At 54.1% G+C, this 17,303-nt stretch overlaps 40 non-coding genes across 40 annotated transcripts; 32 read left to right on the top strand and 8 right to left on the bottom strand.

Annotated features, from left to right (window-relative positions):
- Positions 1-295: 295 nt before the first annotated feature.
- On the bottom strand, positions 296-367 carry Trnag-ucc (transfer RNA glycine (anticodon UCC)). Its single transcript has one exon. It is a non-coding gene; the product is annotated as a tRNA-Gly (tRNA).
- A 341-nt stretch (positions 368-708) lies between these two features.
- Trnag-gcc (transfer RNA glycine (anticodon GCC)) lies at positions 709-779 on the top strand. Its single transcript has one exon. It is a non-coding gene; the product is annotated as a tRNA-Gly (tRNA).
- A 381-nt stretch (positions 780-1,160) lies between these two features.
- On the top strand, positions 1,161-1,233 carry Trnam-cau (transfer RNA methionine (anticodon CAU)). The gene has a single exon. It is a non-coding gene; the product is annotated as a tRNA-Met (tRNA).
- A 296-nt stretch (positions 1,234-1,529) lies between these two features.
- Trnae-uuc (transfer RNA glutamic acid (anticodon UUC)) lies at positions 1,530-1,601 on the top strand. Its single transcript has one exon. It is a non-coding gene; the product is annotated as a tRNA-Glu (tRNA).
- Positions 1,602-1,799: 198 nt separating this feature from the next.
- Positions 1,800-1,873, top strand: Trnai-aau (transfer RNA isoleucine (anticodon AAU)). Its single transcript has one exon. It is a non-coding gene; the product is annotated as a tRNA-Ile (tRNA).
- Positions 1,874-2,459: 586 nt separating this feature from the next.
- Trnag-ucc (transfer RNA glycine (anticodon UCC)) lies at positions 2,460-2,531 on the bottom strand. The gene has a single exon. It is a non-coding gene; the product is annotated as a tRNA-Gly (tRNA).
- A 341-nt stretch (positions 2,532-2,872) lies between these two features.
- Trnag-gcc (transfer RNA glycine (anticodon GCC)) lies at positions 2,873-2,943 on the top strand. The gene has a single exon. It is a non-coding gene; the product is annotated as a tRNA-Gly (tRNA).
- A 381-nt stretch (positions 2,944-3,324) lies between these two features.
- On the top strand, positions 3,325-3,397 carry Trnam-cau (transfer RNA methionine (anticodon CAU)). Its single transcript has one exon. It is a non-coding gene; the product is annotated as a tRNA-Met (tRNA).
- A 296-nt stretch (positions 3,398-3,693) lies between these two features.
- Positions 3,694-3,765, top strand: Trnae-uuc (transfer RNA glutamic acid (anticodon UUC)). The gene has a single exon. It is a non-coding gene; the product is annotated as a tRNA-Glu (tRNA).
- A 198-nt stretch (positions 3,766-3,963) lies between these two features.
- Trnai-aau (transfer RNA isoleucine (anticodon AAU)) lies at positions 3,964-4,037 on the top strand. Its single transcript has one exon. It is a non-coding gene; the product is annotated as a tRNA-Ile (tRNA).
- A 586-nt stretch (positions 4,038-4,623) lies between these two features.
- On the bottom strand, positions 4,624-4,695 carry Trnag-ucc (transfer RNA glycine (anticodon UCC)). Its single transcript has one exon. It is a non-coding gene; the product is annotated as a tRNA-Gly (tRNA).
- Positions 4,696-5,036: 341 nt separating this feature from the next.
- Positions 5,037-5,107, top strand: Trnag-gcc (transfer RNA glycine (anticodon GCC)). Its single transcript has one exon. It is a non-coding gene; the product is annotated as a tRNA-Gly (tRNA).
- Positions 5,108-5,488: 381 nt separating this feature from the next.
- Trnam-cau (transfer RNA methionine (anticodon CAU)) lies at positions 5,489-5,561 on the top strand. The gene has a single exon. It is a non-coding gene; the product is annotated as a tRNA-Met (tRNA).
- Positions 5,562-5,857: 296 nt separating this feature from the next.
- Trnae-uuc (transfer RNA glutamic acid (anticodon UUC)) lies at positions 5,858-5,929 on the top strand. The gene has a single exon. It is a non-coding gene; the product is annotated as a tRNA-Glu (tRNA).
- A 198-nt stretch (positions 5,930-6,127) lies between these two features.
- Positions 6,128-6,201, top strand: Trnai-aau (transfer RNA isoleucine (anticodon AAU)). Its single transcript has one exon. It is a non-coding gene; the product is annotated as a tRNA-Ile (tRNA).
- Positions 6,202-6,787: 586 nt separating this feature from the next.
- On the bottom strand, positions 6,788-6,859 carry Trnag-ucc (transfer RNA glycine (anticodon UCC)). The gene has a single exon. It is a non-coding gene; the product is annotated as a tRNA-Gly (tRNA).
- A 341-nt stretch (positions 6,860-7,200) lies between these two features.
- Positions 7,201-7,271, top strand: Trnag-gcc (transfer RNA glycine (anticodon GCC)). The gene has a single exon. It is a non-coding gene; the product is annotated as a tRNA-Gly (tRNA).
- A 381-nt stretch (positions 7,272-7,652) lies between these two features.
- On the top strand, positions 7,653-7,725 carry Trnam-cau (transfer RNA methionine (anticodon CAU)). The gene has a single exon. It is a non-coding gene; the product is annotated as a tRNA-Met (tRNA).
- Positions 7,726-8,021: 296 nt separating this feature from the next.
- Trnae-uuc (transfer RNA glutamic acid (anticodon UUC)) lies at positions 8,022-8,093 on the top strand. The gene has a single exon. It is a non-coding gene; the product is annotated as a tRNA-Glu (tRNA).
- Positions 8,094-8,291: 198 nt separating this feature from the next.
- On the top strand, positions 8,292-8,365 carry Trnai-aau (transfer RNA isoleucine (anticodon AAU)). Its single transcript has one exon. It is a non-coding gene; the product is annotated as a tRNA-Ile (tRNA).
- Positions 8,366-8,951: 586 nt separating this feature from the next.
- Trnag-ucc (transfer RNA glycine (anticodon UCC)) lies at positions 8,952-9,023 on the bottom strand. The gene has a single exon. It is a non-coding gene; the product is annotated as a tRNA-Gly (tRNA).
- A 341-nt stretch (positions 9,024-9,364) lies between these two features.
- Trnag-gcc (transfer RNA glycine (anticodon GCC)) lies at positions 9,365-9,435 on the top strand. Its single transcript has one exon. It is a non-coding gene; the product is annotated as a tRNA-Gly (tRNA).
- A 381-nt stretch (positions 9,436-9,816) lies between these two features.
- Trnam-cau (transfer RNA methionine (anticodon CAU)) lies at positions 9,817-9,889 on the top strand. Its single transcript has one exon. It is a non-coding gene; the product is annotated as a tRNA-Met (tRNA).
- Positions 9,890-10,185: 296 nt separating this feature from the next.
- On the top strand, positions 10,186-10,257 carry Trnae-uuc (transfer RNA glutamic acid (anticodon UUC)). Its single transcript has one exon. It is a non-coding gene; the product is annotated as a tRNA-Glu (tRNA).
- Positions 10,258-10,455: 198 nt separating this feature from the next.
- On the top strand, positions 10,456-10,529 carry Trnai-aau (transfer RNA isoleucine (anticodon AAU)). Its single transcript has one exon. It is a non-coding gene; the product is annotated as a tRNA-Ile (tRNA).
- A 586-nt stretch (positions 10,530-11,115) lies between these two features.
- Trnag-ucc (transfer RNA glycine (anticodon UCC)) lies at positions 11,116-11,187 on the bottom strand. Its single transcript has one exon. It is a non-coding gene; the product is annotated as a tRNA-Gly (tRNA).
- A 341-nt stretch (positions 11,188-11,528) lies between these two features.
- On the top strand, positions 11,529-11,599 carry Trnag-gcc (transfer RNA glycine (anticodon GCC)). Its single transcript has one exon. It is a non-coding gene; the product is annotated as a tRNA-Gly (tRNA).
- A 381-nt stretch (positions 11,600-11,980) lies between these two features.
- On the top strand, positions 11,981-12,053 carry Trnam-cau (transfer RNA methionine (anticodon CAU)). Its single transcript has one exon. It is a non-coding gene; the product is annotated as a tRNA-Met (tRNA).
- A 296-nt stretch (positions 12,054-12,349) lies between these two features.
- Positions 12,350-12,421, top strand: Trnae-uuc (transfer RNA glutamic acid (anticodon UUC)). The gene has a single exon. It is a non-coding gene; the product is annotated as a tRNA-Glu (tRNA).
- Positions 12,422-12,619: 198 nt separating this feature from the next.
- Trnai-aau (transfer RNA isoleucine (anticodon AAU)) lies at positions 12,620-12,693 on the top strand. Its single transcript has one exon. It is a non-coding gene; the product is annotated as a tRNA-Ile (tRNA).
- A 574-nt stretch (positions 12,694-13,267) lies between these two features.
- On the bottom strand, positions 13,268-13,339 carry Trnag-ucc (transfer RNA glycine (anticodon UCC)). The gene has a single exon. It is a non-coding gene; the product is annotated as a tRNA-Gly (tRNA).
- Positions 13,340-13,680: 341 nt separating this feature from the next.
- Positions 13,681-13,751, top strand: Trnag-gcc (transfer RNA glycine (anticodon GCC)). The gene has a single exon. It is a non-coding gene; the product is annotated as a tRNA-Gly (tRNA).
- A 381-nt stretch (positions 13,752-14,132) lies between these two features.
- On the top strand, positions 14,133-14,205 carry Trnam-cau (transfer RNA methionine (anticodon CAU)). Its single transcript has one exon. It is a non-coding gene; the product is annotated as a tRNA-Met (tRNA).
- A 296-nt stretch (positions 14,206-14,501) lies between these two features.
- Trnae-uuc (transfer RNA glutamic acid (anticodon UUC)) lies at positions 14,502-14,573 on the top strand. Its single transcript has one exon. It is a non-coding gene; the product is annotated as a tRNA-Glu (tRNA).
- Positions 14,574-14,771: 198 nt separating this feature from the next.
- Trnai-aau (transfer RNA isoleucine (anticodon AAU)) lies at positions 14,772-14,845 on the top strand. Its single transcript has one exon. It is a non-coding gene; the product is annotated as a tRNA-Ile (tRNA).
- Positions 14,846-15,431: 586 nt separating this feature from the next.
- Trnag-ucc (transfer RNA glycine (anticodon UCC)) lies at positions 15,432-15,503 on the bottom strand. The gene has a single exon. It is a non-coding gene; the product is annotated as a tRNA-Gly (tRNA).
- A 344-nt stretch (positions 15,504-15,847) lies between these two features.
- On the top strand, positions 15,848-15,918 carry Trnag-gcc (transfer RNA glycine (anticodon GCC)). The gene has a single exon. It is a non-coding gene; the product is annotated as a tRNA-Gly (tRNA).
- Positions 15,919-16,299: 381 nt separating this feature from the next.
- Positions 16,300-16,372, top strand: Trnam-cau (transfer RNA methionine (anticodon CAU)). Its single transcript has one exon. It is a non-coding gene; the product is annotated as a tRNA-Met (tRNA).
- Positions 16,373-16,668: 296 nt separating this feature from the next.
- Trnae-uuc (transfer RNA glutamic acid (anticodon UUC)) lies at positions 16,669-16,740 on the top strand. The gene has a single exon. It is a non-coding gene; the product is annotated as a tRNA-Glu (tRNA).
- A 198-nt stretch (positions 16,741-16,938) lies between these two features.
- On the top strand, positions 16,939-17,012 carry Trnai-aau (transfer RNA isoleucine (anticodon AAU)). The gene has a single exon. It is a non-coding gene; the product is annotated as a tRNA-Ile (tRNA).
- The last annotated feature ends 291 nt before the right edge of the window (positions 17,013-17,303 follow it).

The following is a 17,303-nucleotide window of genomic DNA, read 5'->3' as shown; positions in this document are numbered from 1 at the left end:
TCTCCTTTGTTTTCGGAGCCACAGCCCGATTCGGTCAGGGAGACGCCACCGTGAAATGAAGGGGCGTGCTGTGTGTCCATCGCCTCGCCTCTCCTTACCTCTCTCAGTCGTTTCTCGTGCTTGTTGTTTTGATATAGGCCGATTTGAGAGCGTCAGCTCTCGCGTCAGCTCTCGCAAAGTCGAGACAAGTCGAGACACACTATAGGCTGGTCTGCAGCGAGTAACAGGGAGGAAAAAAAAACATTAATTTCAAGGCGCGTGGCAAAAGTACTCAAAGGCGAAATTAAAAGCCTGCTGCGGTGGCCGGGAATCGAACCCGGATCAACTGCTTGGAAGGCAACTATGCTGACCATTACACCACCACCGCACAAGCGAGTGCCCCGGCGCCGCACTGTGTCGGCTTCCCGCCTGTCGGCAGCGGCCGAAGGTGGTGGTACCTGGCAGGCGCATTTCGAGGTAGGCTAGGGGAGCACATCCAGACGCATTCGGACAGCATATCCGCGCACATTTCGCATCCTTTGGCAAGAGTCGGCTCCGGTGACGCAAGAGTACGCAGAGGACCGCGTTCTGGCGGCGATTTTAAGCAGTACAGTGCAGGGTTCAGCGTCTGCAGCATCTTCTCGACAGAATGCTATGGCGCTTGACGACAGTCCCACTTTCCCTCAAGACAACTGCTCGGGAAGCAGCGTGAAGTTGCTACCGCCCGGAGCATCGGTGGTTCAGTGGTAGAATGCTCGCCTGCCACGCCGGCGGCCCGGGTTCGATTCCCGGCCGATGCATCATTTTGCTTTTCCCGCGGTAATGCTGCCGTGTGGCTTGCGCGCTTTACATGCACGATCCACAAGAATGTATAGCTGGATTCCTTTGAGAAGAACCGAGAACGCAGCACTAGCGGGTCCCCACTGGGACGCTCGCATCATGTTCTACACACTAGCGTCGGCCTGGCCTCACAAGTTGCTGTGTCCAGGTGCCTCCGAGGCACTGAACTTTAACGACAAGGAGTGCTGCCTATCGTTGCAAAAGCTGCAGCAACACCGCAATTAACTGGGCCGGCAATGGACGTGTAGCAAACAGAACACGTTATCCAGGAAGTACAGTGTCTTCATGTCTAACATTGGGTATGATACTTACCCAGTTTCCAGGACAAAGGGGTCACCGGTGCCTCGGTAGCGCAGTAGGCAGCGCGTAAGTCTCATAATCTTAAGGTCGTGAGTTCGATCCTCACGTGGGGCATTTAATTTTCTGTGACTGATGGTGGTGCTGTTGCTGGGGCCCCAACTTATTTCTTGTTTGTTATCCACAACGCTTCAGCGGGAAAATGTTTACTTCCTGTTATTGCTACTTACAGCTTCCCTTTTTCTCTTCTCCCAGCAGAGCATGAAGCCAAAAGCATTGCTCTGAGACGTTTGAGGTGCGCGCCTTGCCAGTCAGCATGCGCAAAGATGCTCGCAAAGAGAGATGGGCGCCGACGCGGGACTCGGCACGAAATGCGACAAGGGACCGTCCGAACCGTCGAAGAAACGCACAGATCCGGTGTGATCTAGTGGCTAGGATACCTGGCTTTCACCCAGGAGGCCCGGGTTCGATTCCCGGTACCGGAACGGAATTTTTTCCACACTACTCGTGACAAGTTTGAGCTGTCCGAGCTGCCGTTTCCCGTCCTGCTCGCAATATAGCTACTGTTTCGTGACAGTCAGCAGAATATAGACGAGGGAAGCAGACACACGACGGCCATAGAAATGGTGTATGGCTTCATGCCACACGGTTCCAGCGTAGGCCTGAGCAACTGCATCTGTCGAGGCCCGTCAGCTCAGTTGGTTAGAACGTCGTGCTAATAACGCGAAGGTCGTGGGTTCGATCCCCCCACGGGCCACTACGCTTTTACTACTACGAAAAGGCAGCGCCGATTTCAGCTGGCGAGTGTGATGACCACCCTGCGTGGAAGTTCACAGAGGTTCCAAACCCGACCTGTCGGGAAGCGCTACAGCATTCACTCGCCAATGGCCATAGTGTGCTCAAAACACTGGTTCTCAACCGATAAAGAGAAAACGAAAGGAAATGTCCGATTGCCGATGCGTAACAACTTTGGCCCTTGTCAGTACTTGGGCGGGTAAGTGCATCGGAACACAGGGTACTGTTGGCAGTTTTACTTCCTATTTTTCTTTCTCCTTTGTTTTCGGAGCCACAGCCCGATTCGGTCAGGGAGACGCCACCGTGAAATGAAGGGGCGTGCTGTGTGTCCATCGCCTCGCCTCTCCTTACCTCTCTCAGTCGTTTCTCGTGCTTGTTGTTTTGATATAGGCCGATTTGAGAGCGTCAGCTCTCGCGTCAGCTCTCGCAAAGTCGAGACAAGTCGAGACACACTATAGGCTGGTCTGCAGCGAGTAACAGGGAGGAAAAAAAAACATTAATTTCAAGGCGCGTGGCAAAAGTACTCAAAGGCGAAATTAAAAGCCTGCTGCGGTGGCCGGGAATCGAACCCGGATCAACTGCTTGGAAGGCAACTATGCTGACCATTACACCACCACCGCACAAGCGAGTGCCCCGGCGCCGCACTGTGTCGGCTTCCCGCCTGTCGGCAGCGGCCGAAGGTGGTGGTACCTGGCAGGCGCATTTCGAGGTAGGCTAGGGGAGCACATCCAGACGCATTCGGACAGCATATCCGCGCACATTTCGCATCCTTTGGCAAGAGTCGGCTCCGGTGACGCAAGAGTACGCAGAGGACCGCGTTCTGGCGGCGATTTTAAGCAGTACAGTGCAGGGTTCAGCGTCTGCAGCATCTTCTCGACAGAATGCTATGGCGCTTGACGACAGTCCCACTTTCCCTCAAGACAACTGCTCGGGAAGCAGCGTGAAGTTGCTACCGCCCGGAGCATCGGTGGTTCAGTGGTAGAATGCTCGCCTGCCACGCCGGCGGCCCGGGTTCGATTCCCGGCCGATGCATCATTTTGCTTTTCCCGCGGTAATGCTGCCGTGTGGCTTGCGCGCTTTACATGCACGATCCACAAGAATGTATAGCTGGATTCCTTTGAGAAGAACCGAGAACGCAGCACTAGCGGGTCCCCACTGGGACGCTCGCATCATGTTCTACACACTAGCGTCGGCCTGGCCTCACAAGTTGCTGTGTCCAGGTGCCTCCGAGGCACTGAACTTTAACGACAAGGAGTGCTGCCTATCGTTGCAAAAGCTGCAGCAACACCGCAATTAACTGGGCCGGCAATGGACGTGTAGCAAACAGAACACGTTATCCAGGAAGTACAGTGTCTTCATGTCTAACATTGGGTATGATACTTACCCAGTTTCCAGGACAAAGGGTTCACCGGTGCCTCGGTAGCGCAGTAGGCAGCGCGTAAGTCTCATAATCTTAAGGTCGTGAGTTCGATCCTCACGTGGGGCATTTAATTTTCTGTGACTGATGGTGGTGCTGTTGCTGGGGCCCCAACTTATTTCTTGTTTGTTATCCACAACGCTTCAGCGGGAAAATGTTTACTTCCTGTTATTGCTACTTACAGCTTCCCTTTTTCTCTTCTCCCAGCAGAGCATGAAGCCAAAAGCATTGCTCTGAGACGTTTGAGGTGCGCGCCTTGCCAGTCAGCATGCGCAAAGATGCTCGCAAAGAGAGATGGGCGCCGACGCGGGACTCGGCACGAAATGCGACAAGGGACCGTCCGAACCGTCGAAGAAACGCACAGATCCGGTGTGGTCTAGTGGCTAGGATACCTGGCTTTCACCCAGGAGGCCCGGGTTCGATTCCCGGTACCGGAACGGAATTTTTTCCACACTACTCGTGACAAGTTTGAGCTGTCCGAGCTGCCGTTTCCCGTCCTGCTCGCAATATAGCTACTGTTTCGTGACAGTCAGCAGAATATAGACGAGGGAAGCAGACACACGACTGCCATAGAAATGGTGTATGGCTTCATGCCACACGGTTCCAGCGTAGGCCTGAGCAACTGCATCTGTCGAGGCCCGTCAGCTCAGTTGGTTAGAACGTCGTGCTAATAACGCGAAGGTCGTGGGTTCGATCCCCCCACGGGCCACTACGCTTTTACTACTACGAAAAGGCAGCGCCGATTTCAGCTGGCGAGTGTGATGACCACCCTGCGTGGAAGTTGACAGAGGTTCCAAACCCGACCTGTCGGGAAGCGCTACAGCATTCACTCGCCAATGGCCATAGTGTGCTCAAAACACTGGTTCTCAACCGATAAAGAGAAAACGAAAGGAAATGTCCGATTGCCGATGCGTAACAACTTTGGCCCTTGTCAGTACTTGGGCGGGTAAGTGCATCGGAACACAGGGTACTGTTGGCAGTTTTACTTCCTATTTTTCTTTCTCCTTTGTTTTCGGAGCCACAGCCCGATTCGGTCAGGGAGACGCCACCGTGAAATGAAGGGGCGTGCTGTGTGTCCATCGCCTCGCCTCTCCTTACCTCTCTCAGTCGTTTCTCGTGCTTGTTGTTTTGATATAGGCCGATTTGAGAGCGTCAGCTCTCGCGTCAGCTCTCGCAAAGTCGAGACAAGTCGAGACACACTATAGGCTGGTCTGCAGCGAGTAACAGGGAGGAAAAAAAAACATTAATTTCAAGGCGCGTGGCAAAAGTACTCAAAGGCGAAATTAAAAGCCTGCTGCGGTGGCCGGGAATCGAACCCGGATCAACTGCTTGGAAGGCAACTATGCTGACCATTACACCACCACCGCACAAGCGAGTGCCCCGGCGCCGCACTGTGTCGGCTTCCCGCCTGTCGGCAGCGGCCGAAGGTGGTGGTACCTGGCAGGCGCATTTCGAGGTAGGCTAGGGGAGCACATCCAGACGCATTCGGACAGCATATCCGCGCACATTTCGCATCCTTTGGCAAGAGTCGGCTCCGGTGACGCAAGAGTACGCAGAGGACCGCGTTCTGGCGGCGATTTTAAGCAGTACAGTGCAGGGTTCAGCGTCTGCAGCATCTTCTCGACAGAATGCTATGGCGCTTGACGACAGTCCCACTTTCCCTCAAGACAACTGCTCGGGAAGCAGCGTGAAGTTGCTACCGCCCGGAGCATCGGTGGTTCAGTGGTAGAATGCTCGCCTGCCACGCCGGCGGCCCGGGTTCGATTCCCGGCCGATGCATCATTTTGCTTTTCCCGCGGTAATGCTGCCGTGTGGCTTGCGCGCTTTACATGCACGATCCACAAGAATGTATAGCTGGATTCCTTTGAGAAGAACCGAGAACGCAGCACTAGCGGGTCCCCACTGGGACGCTCGCATCATGTTCTACACACTAGCGTCGGCCTGGCCTCACAAGTTGCTGTGTCCAGGTGCCTCCGAGGCACTGAACTTTAACGACAAGGAGTGCTGCCTATCGTTGCAAAAGCTGCAGCAACACCGCAATTAACTGGGCCGGCAATGGACGTGTAGCAAACAGAACACGTTATCCAGGAAGTACAGTGTCTTCATGTCTAACATTGGGTATGATACTTACCCAGTTTCCAGGACAAAGGGTTCACCGGTGCCTCGGTAGCGCAGTAGGCAGCGCGTAAGTCTCATAATCTTAAGGTCGTGAGTTCGATCCTCACGTGGGGCATTTAATTTTCTGTGACTGATGGTGGTGCTGTTGCTGGGGCCCCAACTTATTTCTTGTTTGTTATCCACAACGCTTCAGCGGGAAAATGTTTACTTCCTGTTATTGCTACTTACAGCTTCCCTTTTTCTCTTCTCCCAGCAGAGCATGAAGCCAAAAGCATTGCTCTGAGACGTTTGAGGTGCGCGCCTTGCCAGTCAGCATGCGCAAAGATGCTCGCAAAGAGAGATGGGCGCCGACGCGGGACTCGGCACGAAATGCGACAAGGGACCGTCCGAACCGTCGAAGAAACGCACAGATCCGGTGTGGTCTAGTGGCTAGGATACCTGGCTTTCACCCAGGAGGCCCGGGTTCGATTCCCGGTACCGGAACGGAATTTTTTCCACACTACTCGTGACAAGTTTGAGCTGTCCGAGCTGCCGTTTCCCGTCCTGCTCGCAATATAGCTACTGTTTCGTGACAGTCAGCAGAATATAGACGAGGGAAGCAGACACACGACGGCCATAGAAATGGTGTATGGCTTCATGCCACACGGTTCCAGCGTAGGCCTGAGCAACTGCATCTGTCGAGGCCCGTCAGCTCAGTTGGTTAGAACGTCGTGCTAATAACGCGAAGGTCGTGGGTTCGATCCCCCCACGGGCCACTACGCTTTTACTACTACGAAAAGGCAGCGCCGATTTCAGCTGGCGAGTGTGATGACCACCCTGCGTGGAAGTTGACAGAGGTTCCAAACCCGACCTGTCGGGAAGCGCTACAGCATTCACTCGCCAATGGCCATAGTGTGCTCAAAACACTGGTTCTCAACCGATAAAGAGAAAACGAAAGGAAATGTCCGATTGCCGATGCGTAACAACTTTGGCCCTTGTCAGTACTTGGGCGGGTAAGTGCATCGGAACACAGGGTACTGTTGGCAGTTTTACTTCCTATTTTTCTTTCTCCTTTGTTTTCGGAGCCACAGCCCGATTCGGTCAGGGAGACGCCACCGTGAAATGAAGGGGCGTGCTGTGTGTCCATCGCCTCGCCTCTCCTTACCTCTCTCAGTCGTTTCTCGTGCTTGTTGTTTTGATATAGGCCGATTTGAGAGCGTCAGCTCTCGCGTCAGCTCTCGCAAAGTCGAGACAAGTCGAGACACACTATAGGCTGGTCTGCAGCGAGTAACAGGGAGGAAAAAAAAACATTAATTTCAAGGCGCGTGGCAAAAGTACTCAAAGGCGAAATTAAAAGCCTGCTGCGGTGGCCGGGAATCGAACCCGGATCAACTGCTTGGAAGGCAACTATGCTGACCATTACACCACCACCGCACAAGCGAGTGCCCCGGCGCCGCACTGTGTCGGCTTCCCGCCTGTCGGCAGCGGCCGAAGGTGGTGGTACCTGGCAGGCGCATTTCGAGGTAGGCTAGGGGAGCACATCCAGACGCATTCGGACAGCATATCCGCGCACATTTCGCATCCTTTGGCAAGAGTCGGCTCCGGTGACGCAAGAGTACGCAGAGGACCGCGTTCTGGCGGCGATTTTAAGCAGTACAGTGCAGGGTTCAGCGTCTGCAGCATCTTCTCGACAGAATGCTATGGCGCTTGACGACAGTCCCACTTTCCCTCAAGACAACTGCTCGGGAAGCAGCGTGAAGTTGCTACCGCCCGGAGCATCGGTGGTTCAGTGGTAGAATGCTCGCCTGCCACGCCGGCGGCCCGGGTTCGATTCCCGGCCGATGCATCATTTTGCTTTTCCCGCGGTAATGCTGCCGTGTGGCTTGCGCGCTTTACATGCACGATCCACAAGAATGTATAGCTGGATTCCTTTGAGAAGAACCGAGAACGCAGCACTAGCGGGTCCCCACTGGGACGCTCGCATCATGTTCTACACACTAGCGTCGGCCTGGCCTCACAAGTTGCTGTGTCCAGGTGCCTCCGAGGCACTGAACTTTAACGACAAGGAGTGCTGCCTATCGTTGCAAAAGCTGCAGCAACACCGCAATTAACTGGGCCGGCAATGGACGTGTAGCAAACAGAACACGTTATCCAGGAAGTACAGTGTCTTCATGTCTAACATTGGGTATGATACTTACCCAGTTTCCAGGACAAAGGGTTCACCGGTGCCTCGGTAGCGCAGTAGGCAGCGCGTAAGTCTCATAATCTTAAGGTCGTGAGTTCGATCCTCACGTGGGGCATTTAATTTTCTGTGACTGATGGTGGTGCTGTTGCTGGGGCCCCAACTTATTTCTTGTTTGTTATCCACAACGCTTCAGCGGGAAAATGTTTACTTCCTGTTATTGCTACTTACAGCTTCCCTTTTTCTCTTCTCCCAGCAGAGCATGAAGCCAAAAGCATTGCTCTGAGACGTTTGAGGTGCGCGCCTTGCCAGTCAGCATGCGCAAAGATGCTCGCAAAGAGAGATGGGCGCCGACGCGGGACTCGGCACGAAATGCGACAAGGGACCGTCCGAACCGTCGAAGAAACGCACAGATCCGGTGTGGTCTAGTGGCTAGGATACCTGGCTTTCACCCAGGAGGCCCGGGTTCGATTCCCGGTACCGGAACGGAATTTTTTCCACACTACTCGTGACAAGTTTGAGCTGTCCGAGCTGCCGTTTCCCGTCCTGCTCGCAATATAGCTACTGTTTCGTGACAGTCAGCAGAATATAGACGAGGGAAGCAGACACACGACTGCCATAGAAATGGTGTATGGCTTCATGCCACACGGTTCCAGCGTAGGCCTGAGCAACTGCATCTGTCGAGGCCCGTCAGCTCAGTTGGTTAGAACGTCGTGCTAATAACGCGAAGGTCGTGGGTTCGATCCCCCCACGGGCCACTACGCTTTTACTACTACGAAAAGGCAGCGCCGATTTCAGCTGGCGAGTGTGATGACCACCCTGCGTGGAAGTTGACAGAGGTTCCAAACCCGACCTGTCGGGAAGCGCTACAGCATTCACTCGCCAATGGCCATAGTGTGCTCAAAACACTGGTTCTCAACCGATAAAGAGAAAACGAAAGGAAATGTCCGATTGCCGATGCGTAACAACTTTGGCCCTTGTCAGTACTTGGGCGGGTAAGTGCATCGGAACACAGGGTACTGTTGGCAGTTTTACTTCCTATTTTTCTTTCTCCTTTGTTTTCGGAGCCACAGCCCGATTCGGTCAGGGAGACGCCACCGTGAAATGAAGGGGCGTGCTGTGTGTCCATCGCCTCGCCTCTCCTTACCTCTCTCAGTCGTTTCTCGTGCTTGTTGTTTTGATATAGGCCGATTTGAGAGCGTCAGCTCTCGCGTCAGCTCTCGCAAAGTCGAGACAAGTCGAGACACACTATAGGCTGGTCTGCAGCGAGTAACAGGGAGGAAAAAAAAACATTAATTTCAAGGCGCGTGGCAAAAGTACTCAAAGGCGAAATTAAAAGCCTGCTGCGGTGGCCGGGAATCGAACCCGGATCAACTGCTTGGAAAGCAACTATGCTGACCATTACACCACCACCGCACAAGCGAGTGCCCCGGCGCCGCACTGTGTCGGCTTCCCGCCTGTCGGCAGCGGCCGAAGGTGGTGGTACCTGGCAGGCGCATTTCGAGGTAGGCTAGGGGAGCACATCCAGACGCATTCGGACAGCATATCCGCGCACATTTCGCATCCTTTGGCAAGAGTCGGCTCCGGTGACGCAAGAGTACGCAGAGGACCGCGTTCTGGCGGCGATTTTAAGCAGTACAGTGCAGGGTTCAGCGTCTGCAGCATCTTCTCGACAGAATGCTATGGCGCTTGACGACAGTCCCACTTTCCCTCAAGACAACTGCTCGGGAAGCAGCGTGAAGTTGCTACCGCCCGGAGCATCGGTGGTTCAGTGGTAGAATGCTCGCCTGCCACGCCGGCGGCCCGGGTTCGATTCCCGGCCGATGCATCATTTTGCTTTTCCCGCGGTAATGCTGCCGTGTGGCTTGCGCGCTTTACATGCACGATCCACAAGAATGTATAGCTGGATTCCTTTGAGAAGAACCGAGAACGCAGCACTAGCGGGTCCCCACTGGGACGCTCGCATCATGTTCTACACACTAGCGTCGGCCTGGCCTCACAAGTTGCTGTGTCCAGGTGCCTCCGAGGCACTGAACTTTAACGACAAGGAGTGCTGCCTATCGTTGCAAAAGCTGCAGCAACACCGCAATTAACTGGGCCGGCAATGGACGTGTAGCAAACAGAACACGTTATCCAGGAAGTACAGTGTCTTCATGTCTAACATTGGGTATGATACTTACCCAGTTTCCAGGACAAAGGGTTCACCGGTGCCTCGGTAGCGCAGTAGGCAGCGCGTAAGTCTCATAATCTTAAGGTCGTGAGTTCGATCCTCACGTGGGGCATTTAATTTTCTGTGACTGATGGTGGTGCTGTTGCTGGGGCCCCAACTTATTTCTTGTTTGTTATCCACAACGCTTCAGCGGGAAAATGTTTACTTCCTGTTATTGCTACTTACAGCTTCCTTTTTTCTCTTCTCCCAGCAGAGCATGAAGCCAAAAGCATTGCTCTGAGACGTTTGAGGTGCGCGCCTTGCCAGTCAGCATGCGCAAAGATGCTCGCAAAGAGAGATGGGCGCCGACGCGGGACTCGGCACGAAATGCGACAAGGGACCGTCCGAACCGTCGAAGAAACGCACAGATCCGGTGTGGTCTAGTGGCTAGGATACCTGGCTTTCACCCAGGAGGCCCGGGTTCGATTCCCGGTACCGGAACGGAATTTTTTCCACACTACTCGTGACAAGTTTGAGCTGTCCGAGCTGCCGTTTCCCGTCCTGCTCGCAATATAGCTACTGTTTCGTGACAGTCAGCAGAATATAGACGAGGGAAGCAGACACACGACGGCCATAGAAATGGTGTATGGCTTCATGCCACACGGTTCCAGCGTAGGCCTGAGCAACTGCATCTGTCGAGGCCCGTCAGCTCAGTTGGTTAGAACGTCGTGCTAATAACGCGAAGGTCGTGGGTTCGATCCCCCCACGGGCCACTACGCTTTTACTACTACGAAAAGGCAGCGCCGATTTCAGCTGGCGAGTGTGATGACCACCCTGCGTGGAAGTTCACAGAGGTTCCAAACCCGACCTGTCGGGAAGCGCTACAGCATTCACTCGCCAATGGCCATAGTGTGCTCAAAACACTGGTTCTCAACCGATAAAGAGAAAACGAAAGGAAATGTCCGATTGCCGATGCGTAACAACTTTGGCCCTTGTCAGTACTTGGGCGGGTAAGTGCATCGGAACACAGGGTACTGTTGGCAGTTTTACTTCCTATTTTTCTTTCTCCTTTGTTTTCGGAGCCACAGCCCGATTCGGTCAGGGAGACGCCACCGTGAAATGAAGGGGCGTGCTGTGTGTCCATCGCCTCGCCTCTCCTTACCTCTCTCAGTCGTTTCTCGTGCTTGTTGTTTTGATATAGGCCGATTTGAGAGCGTCAGCTCTCGCGTCAGCTCTCGCAAAGTCGAGACAAGTCGAGACACACTATAGGCTGGTCTGCAGCGAGTAACAGGGAGGAAAAAAAAACATTAATTTCAAGGCGCGTGGCAAAAGTACTCAAAGGCGAAATTAAAAGCCTGCTGCGGTGGCCGGGAATCGAACCCGGATCAACTGCTTGGAAGGCAACTATGCTGACCATTACACCACCACCGCACAAGCGAGTGCCCCGGCGCCGCACTGTGTCGGCTTCCCGCCTGTCGGCAGCGGCCGAAGGTGGTGGTACCTGGCAGGCGCATTTCGAGGTAGGCTAGGGGAGCACATCCAGACGCATTCGGACAGCATATCCGCGCACATTTCGCATCCTTTGGCAAGAGTCGGCTCCGGTGACGCAAGAGTACGCAGAGGACCGCGTTCTGGCGGCGATTTTAAGCAGTACAGTGCAGGGTTCAGCGTCTGCAGCATCTTCTCGACAGAATGCTATGGCGCTTGACGACAGTCCCACTTTCCCTCAAGACAACTGCTCGGGAAGCAGCGTGAAGTTGCTACCGCCCGGAGCATCGGTGGTTCAGTGGTAGAATGCTCGCCTGCCACGCCGGCGGCCCGGGTTCGATTCCCGGCCGATGCATCATTTTGCTTTTCCCGCGGTAATGCTGCCGTGTGGCTTGCGCGCTTTACATGCACGATCCACAAGAATGTATAGCTGGATTCCTTTGAGAAGAACCGAGAACGCAGCACTAGCGGGTCCCCACTGGGACGCTCGCATCATGTTCTACACACTAGCGTCGGCCTGGCCTCACAAGTTGCTGTGTCCAGGTGCCTCCGAGGCACTGAACTTTAACGACAAGGAGTGCTGCCTATCGTTGCAAAAGCTGCAGCAACACCGCAATTAACTGGGCCGGCAATGGACGTGTAGCAAACAGAACACGTTATCCAGGAAGTACAGTGTCTTCACGTCTAACATTGGGTATGATACTTACCCAGTTTCCAGGACAAAGGGTTCACCGGTGCCTCGGTAGCGCAGTAGGCAGCGCGTAAGTCTCATAATCTTAAGGTCATGAGTTCGATCCTCACGTGGGGCATTTAATTTTCTGTGACTGATGGTGGTGCTGTTGCTGGGGCCCCAACTTATTTCTTGTTTGTTATCCACAACGCTTCAGCGGGAAAATGTTTACTTCCTGTTATTGCTACTTACAGCTTCCCTTTTTCTCTTCTCCCAGCAGAGCATGAAGCCAAAAGCATTGCTCTGAGACGTTTGAGGTGCGCGCCTTGCCAGTCAGCATGCGCAAAGATGCTCGCAAAGAGAGATGGGCGCCGACGCGGGACTCGGCACGAAATGCGACAAGGGACCGTCCGAACCGTCGAAGAAACGCACAGATCCGGTGTGGTCTAGTGGCTAGGATACCTGGCTTTCACCCAGGAGGCCCGGGTTCGATTCCCGGTACCGGAACGGAATTTTTTCCACACTACTCGTGACAAGTTTGAGCTGTCCGAGCTGCCGTTTCCCGTCCTGCTCGCAATATAGCTACTGTTTCGTGACAGTCAGCAGAATATAGACGAGGGAAGCAGACACACGACGGCCATAGAAATGGTGTATGGCTTCATGCCACACGGTTCCAGCGTAGGCCTGAGCAACTGCATCTGTCGAGGCCCGTCAGCTCAGTTGGTTAGAACGTCGTGCTAATAACGCGAAGGTCGTGGGTTCGATCCCCCCACGGGCCACTACGCTTTTACTACTACGAAAAGGCAGCGCCGATTTCAGCTGGCGAGTGTGATGACCACCCTGCGTGGAAGTTGACAGAGGTTCCAAACCCGACCTGTCGGGAAGCGCTACAGCATTCACTCGCCAATGGCCATAGTGTGCTCAAAACACTGGTTCTCAACCGATAAAGAGAAAACGAAAGGAAATGTCCGATTGCCGATGCGTAACAACTTTGGCCCTTGTCAGTACTTGGGCGGGTAAGTGCATCGGAACACAGGGTACTGTTGGCAGTTTTACTTCCTATTTTTCTTTCTCCTTTGTTTTCGGAGCCACAGCCCGATTCGGTCAGGGAGACGCCACCGTGAAATGAAGGGGCGTGCTGTGTGTCCATCGCCTCGCCTCTCCTTACCTCTCTCAGTCGTTTCTCGTGCTTGTTGTTTTGATATAGGCCGATTTGAGAGCGTCAGCTCTCGCAAAGTCGAGACAAGTCGAGACACACTATAGGCTGGTCTGCAGCGAGTAACAGGGAGGAAAAAAAAACATTAATTTCAAGGCGCGTGGCAAAAGTACTCAAAGGCGAAATTAAAAGCCTGCTGCGGTGGCCGGGAATCGAACCCGGATCAACTGCTTGGAAGGCAACTATGCTGACCATTACACCACCACCGCACAAGCGAGTGCCCCGGCGCCGCACTGTGTCGGCTTCCCGCCTGTCGGCAGCGGCCGAAGGTGGTGGTACCTGGCAGGCGCATTTCGAGGTAGGCTAGGGGAGCACATCCAGACGCATTCGGACAGCATATCCGCGCACATTTCGCATCCTTTGGCAAGAGTCGGCTCCGGTGACGCAAGAGTACGCAGAGGACCGCGTTCTGGCGGCGATTTTAAGCAGTACAGTGCAGGGTTCAGCGTCTGCAGCATCTTCTCGACAGAATGCTATGGCGCTTGACGACAGTCCCACTTTCCCTCAAGACAACTGCTCGGGAAGCAGCGTGAAGTTGCTACCGCCCGGAGCATCGGTGGTTCAGTGGTAGAATGCTCGCCTGCCACGCCGGCGGCCCGGGTTCGATTCCCGGCCGATGCATCATTTTGCTTTTCCCGCGGTAATGCTGCCGTGTGGCTTGCGCGCTTTACATGCACGATCCACAAGAATGTATAGCTGGATTCCTTTGAGAAGAACCGAGAACGCAGCACTAGCGGGTCCCCACTGGGACGCTCGCATCATGTTCTACACACTAGCGTCGGCCTGGCCTCACAAGTTGCTGTGTCCAGGTGCCTCCGAGGCACTGAACTTTAACGACAAGGAGTGCTGCCTATCGTTGCAAAAGCTGCAGCAACACCGCAATTAACTGGGCCGGCAATGGACGTGTAGCAAACAGAACACGTTATCCAGGAAGTACAGTGTCTTCATGTCTAACATTGGGTATGATACTTACCCAGTTTCCAGGACAAAGGGTTCACCGGTGCCTCGGTAGCGCAGTAGGCAGCGCGTAAGTCTCATAATCTTAAGGTCGTGAGTTCGATCCTCACGTGGGGCATTTAATTTTCTGTGACTGATGGTGGTGCTGTTGCTGGGGCCCCAACTTATTTCTTGTTTGTTATCCACAACGCTTCAGCGGGAAAATGTTTACTTCCTGTTATTGCTACTTACAGCTTCCCTTTTTCTCTTCTCCCAGCAGAGCATGAAGCCAAAAGCATTGCTCTGAGACGTTTGAGGTGCGCGCCTTGCCAGTCAGCATGCGCAAAGATGCTCGCAAAGAGAGATGGGCGCCGACGCGGGACTCGGCACGAAATGCGACAAGGGACCGTCCGAACCGTCGAAGAAACGCACAGATCCGGTGTGGTCTAGTGGCTAGGATACCTGGCTTTCACCCAGGAGGCCCGGGTTCGATTCCCGGTACCGGAACGGAATTTTTTCCACACTACTCGTGACAAGTTTGAGCTGTCCGAGCTGCCGTTTCCCGTCCTGCTCGCAATATAGCTACTGTTTCGTGACAGTCAGCAGAATATAGACGAGGGAAGCAGACACACGACGGCCATAGAAATGGTGTATGGCTTCATGCCACACGGTTCCAGCGTAGGCCTGAGCAACTGCATCTGTCGAGGCCCGTCAGCTCAGTTGGTTAGAACGTCGTGCTAATAACGCGAAGGTCGTGGGTTCGATCCCCCCACGGGCCACTACGCTTTTACTACTACGAAAAGGCAGCGCCGATTTCAGCTGGCGAGTGTGATGACCACCCTGCGTGGAAGTTGACAGAGGTTCCAAACCCGACCTGTCGGGAAGCGCTACAGCATTCACTCGCCAATGGCCATAGTGTGCTCAAAACACTGGTTCTCAACCGATAAAGAGAAAACGAAAGGAAATGTCCGATTGCCGATGCGTAACAACTTTGGCCCTTGTCAGTACTTGGGCGGGTAAGTGCATCGGAACACAGGGTACTGTTGGCAGTTTTACTTCCTATTTTTCTTTCTCCTTTGTTTTCGGAGCCACAGCCCGATTCGGTCAGGGAGACGCCACCGTGAAATGAAGGGGCGTGCTGTGTGTCCATCGCCTCGCCTCTCCTTACCTCTCTCAGTCGTTTCTCGTGCTTGTTGTTTTGATATAGGCCGATTTGAGAGCGTCAGCTCTCGCGTCAGCTCTCGCAAAGTCGAGACAAGTCGAGACACACTATAGGCTGGTCTGCAGCGAGTAACAGGGAGGAAAAAAAAACATTAATTTCAAGGCGCGTGGCAAAAGTACTCAAAGGCGAAATTAAAAGCCTGCTGCGGTGGCCGGGAATCGAACCCGGATCAACTGCTTGGAAGGCAACTATGCTGACCATTACACCACCACCGCACAAGCGAGAGTTGCCCCGGCGCCGCACTGTGTCGGCTTCCCGCCTGTCGGCAGCGGCCGAAGGTGGTGGTACCTGGCAGGCGCATTTCGAGGTAGGCTAGGGGAGCACATCCAGACGCATTCGGACAGCATATCCGCGCACATTTCGCATCCTTTGGCAAGAGTCGGCTCCGGTGACGCAAGAGTACGCAGAGGACCGCGTTCTGGCGGCGATTTTAAGCAGTACAGTGCAGGGTTCAGCGTCTGCAGCATCTTCTCGACAGAATGCTATGGCGCTTGACGACAGTCCCACTTTCCCTCAAGACAACTGCTCGGGAAGCAGCGTGAAGTTGCTACCGCCCGGAGCATCGGTGGTTCAGTGGTAGAATGCTCGCCTGCCACGCCGGCGGCCCGGGTTCGATTCCCGGCCGATGCATCATTTTGCTTTTCCCGCGGTAATGCTGCCGTGTGGCTTGCGCGCTTTACATGCACGATCCACAAGAATGTATAGCTGGATTCCTTTGAGAAGAACCGAGAACGCAGCACTAGCGGGTCCCCACTGGGACGCTCGCATCATGTTCTACACACTAGCGTCGGCCTGGCCTCACAAGTTGCTGTGTCCAGGTGCCTCCGAGGCACTGAACTTTAACGACAAGGAGTGCTGCCTATCGTTGCAAAAGCTGCAGCAACACCGCAATTAACTGGGCCGGCAATGGACGTGTAGCAAACAGAACACGTTATCCAGGAAGTACAGTGTCTTCACGTCTAACATTGGGTATGATACTTACCCAGTTTCCAGGACAAAGGGTTCACCGGTGCCTCGGTAGCGCAGTAGGCAGCGCGTAAGTCTCATAATCTTAAGGTCGTGAGTTCGATCCTCACCCGGGGCATTTAATTTTCTGTGACTGATGGTGGTGCTGTTGCTGGGGCCCCAACTTATTTCTTGTTTGTTATCCACAACGCTTCAGCGGGAAAATGTTTACTTCCTGTTATTGCTACTTACAGCTTCCCTTTTTCTCTTCTCCCAGCAGAGCATGAAGCCAAAAGCATTGCTCTGAGACGTTTGAGGTGCGCATCTGTCTCGCGTGTGTGCGCAAAGATGCTCGCAAAGAGAGATGGGCGCGGACGCGGGACTCGGCACGAAATGCGCCAAGGGACCGTCCGAACCGTCGAAGAAACGCACAGATCCGGTGTGGTCTAGTGGCTAGGATACCTGGCTTTCACCCAGGAGGCCCGGGTTCGATTCCCGGTACCGGAACGGAATTTTTTCCACACTACTCGTGACAAGTTTGAGCTGTCCGAGCTGCCGTTTCCCGTCCTGCTCGCAATATAGCTACTGTTTCGTGACAGTCAGCAGAATATAGACGAGGGAAGCAGACACACGACGGCCATAGAAATGGTGTATGGCTTCATGCCACACGGTTCCAGTGTAGGCCTGAGCAACTGCATCTGTCGAGGCCCGTTAGCTCAGTTGGTTAGAGCGTCGTGCTAATAACGCGAAGGTCGTGGGTTCGATCCCCCCACGGGCCACTACGCATTTACTACTACGAAAAGGCAGCGCCTATTTCAGCTGGCGAGTGTGATGACCACCCTGCGTGGAAGTTGACAGAGGTTCCGAACCCGACCTGTCGGGAAGCGCTACAGCATTCACTCGCCAATGGCCATAGTGTGCTCGATACACTGGTTCTCAACCGATAAAGAGAAAATGAGAGGAAATGTCCGATTGCCGATGCGTAACAACTTTGGCCCTTGTCAGTACTTGGGCGGGTAAGTGCATCGGAACACAGGGTACTGTTGGCAGTTTTACTTCCTATTTTTCTT

Source organism: Schistocerca gregaria, chromosome 2, assembly GCF_023897955.1.
Source record: "Schistocerca gregaria isolate iqSchGreg1 chromosome 2, iqSchGreg1.2, whole genome shotgun sequence".
NCBI lineage: Eukaryota > Metazoa > Arthropoda > Insecta > Orthoptera > Acrididae > Schistocerca > Schistocerca gregaria.
Note: the sequence above shows the minus strand (reverse complement) of the source record. Positions and strands in the feature narration are given on the sequence as shown.